This window comes from Balaenoptera acutorostrata, chromosome 3 (assembly GCF_949987535.1).
Source record: "Balaenoptera acutorostrata chromosome 3, mBalAcu1.1, whole genome shotgun sequence".
In the NCBI taxonomy this organism is placed as follows: Eukaryota; Metazoa; Chordata; class Mammalia; order Artiodactyla; family Balaenopteridae; genus Balaenoptera; species Balaenoptera acutorostrata.
The window spans coordinates 47,350,775-47,353,098 of NC_080066.1; the positions used below are offsets into that span (position 1 = coordinate 47,350,775).

The 2,324-nt window shown below is 35.1% G+C and overlaps 1 non-coding gene across 1 annotated transcript; it reads left to right on the forward strand.

Annotated features, from left to right (window-relative positions):
• The first annotated feature begins 217 nt into the window (after positions 1 to 217).
• On the forward strand, positions 218 to 321 carry LOC114236919 (U6 spliceosomal RNA). The gene has a single exon (XR_003622764.2). It is a non-coding gene; the product is annotated as a U6 spliceosomal RNA (small nuclear RNA).
• Positions 322 to 2,324: the final 2,003 nt, after the last annotated feature.

Below are 2,324 nucleotides of genomic sequence, written 5' to 3' on the forward strand. Positions count from 1 at the left end.
ATAGCTAGTGGGAAGCAGCCACATAGCACAGGGAGATCAGCTCGGTGCTTTGTGACCACCTAGACAGGTGGGCTAGGGAAGGTGGGAGGGAGATGCAAGAGGGAGGGGATATGGGAATATATGTGTACGTATAGCTTATTCATTTTGTTATACAGCAGAAACTAACACACCATTGTAAAGCAATTATACTCCAACAAAGATGTTAAAAAAAATAAAACATTAAAAAAAAAAGACTGATGTACTAAAATTGGAATGATACAGAGATTAGCACAGTCCCTGTGAAAGGATGGCATGCAAATTTGTGAAGCGTTCCATAGTTTTTAACAATAACATCTGTGAAATAACAAAAAAAAATAAGTTAAATATGACTTTAACTTTTAAACAATAGTGAAATACTGCACAACAGAAATAGGCTTTCAAAGGAATTTTCAAAACAATGACATACGTATTGAGTACCTACTACATGCGTAGGAAGTATAATGACTTCATGTTTTCTTGTATGTATTGCTATAATACCCAGGCATTAAAACCAGTGCCAGTATTTCAATTCAATTCTTCTTTTATAATATTTCAAAAATTCTACCAAAAGCTTTCTTTTAATTTTTACCCTAGAGATATTTTCCTATTAATGTGCCTGGCAGCAATTGACCAGTCAGATAAAAACTCCTTTTGATGTAAGTTTTTACGTTAGTAGGATATTTCCAAATTGGTAGAAATACTAATTAGGAAATACTCTGGTTTGATAAATTGTGAAATTAATAAAACTTTCTTGCTTCTGATTAAAAAAAAAGAAGTGGGAAGCACCGCCTCTGACTTTGAGAAAGTGTCAGACATCAATGGCCAGGGACAGGTTCTCTGGTCATGCAGCACCATAACCCTGACAGAGCTGAGCTTACTAGGGGAGGGACACAGGTACCTGTTGTCTCAAACTCTGAAACTTTTGCCCTTGACTATGTATATTGATGCCCTCAGGTGCAGCAACTTTTTCCCCAGGGAATTTAGAAGTGCAAGTGCTACCTGGCTTAATACTCTGAGTAGAAAAAAAGCCCCTATCATATAAAAATCATATTTCTTCTTTTTCATATTGTCTGTACTGTGTGTGTGTGTGTGTGTGTGTGTGTGTGTGTGTGTGTGTGTGTGTGTATATATATATATATATACTATATATATTCCATTTTAAAATTACCTGAAATGTTTGTGCTGAATATTCTTTTCTCTTCCAAAGCATTAATAAAGATGCTAAAACAGGTCAGCACATAACATTGATCCCTTCAGACCACTGACCAGACACTTCTTTTAAACTAGATCCAGGAGCATTTATCACTATTAAGGGCTTAAAAAGTAATTGGATTCAACTAATCAGTCTGTATTTTTTTCCCAGCAAATTAAACTGAAAACTGGAGCTTTGTGAAATACCACTGAATCTTCTATATTGATTTTAAATAGCAAACAGAACTTAGGACCTTTTCCAGATAACCCCTCTCACTCAATATTCTCAAGTTTAAGCTTCATAATTTATAGTAGTATATTTGCTTTTAAAGCTCTGGGCCGTTACAATCATCGCAGTCGCTACTATTTATTGATGGTCATTTATATTCAAGGCACTTTGAAATCATAGTTTTAGTCAATTACAAAGGTATTTTGCATAATTAGCAGGGTCTGTCTAGGCATAAAGTTTTGATCTGTGCTTCAGTTCTTGATTTTACATGAACCACTTTGAAAGAGTCATGGTTCGGAGGTTGCGAGGTGGTGAATACTCTAAGGTCTGAGCCATTTTAGAACTATTGACTTTTGAATGATAAGGTCTCCTGACAGCTCTTTCCCGTGTTTCTTATAAATGGTAACTTGGTCAAACTGTCCATTCCTATCAAGTATTCATATTGACTGTTCCTGTGAAAGATTTCCAAATGAATAGTGTCTCATTCATTTGATAATTAATGCCTCCTTTTCTCCTAACCCTTAGATTTCAGCCTAGATTTCGATTATTCATAATCCTGTGGGAACATGAATGCAATGCACATGTGGTCCTAAAAGTTGCCATTATACACTAATATGTATAAAATAGATAACTAATAAGAAGCTGCTGTATAAAAAAAATAAAATAAAATTCAAAAACAAAAAGTTTTAAACCTTATCGTACTGCATGTCTCTCCCAATGTCCTGATAAGCTATACAATTGTTACCTTATTTAATCTGTGTTTTCCTCACTTTCTCTCTTTTACAGCTGTCAATTCTCTAACTCAGAGGTGGCAAACATTTTACACGTCCTAAAACAGGCAATTTAAAAGGAGGGATTTAAAAACTCAGAGGGCTGGTTGAGCCCA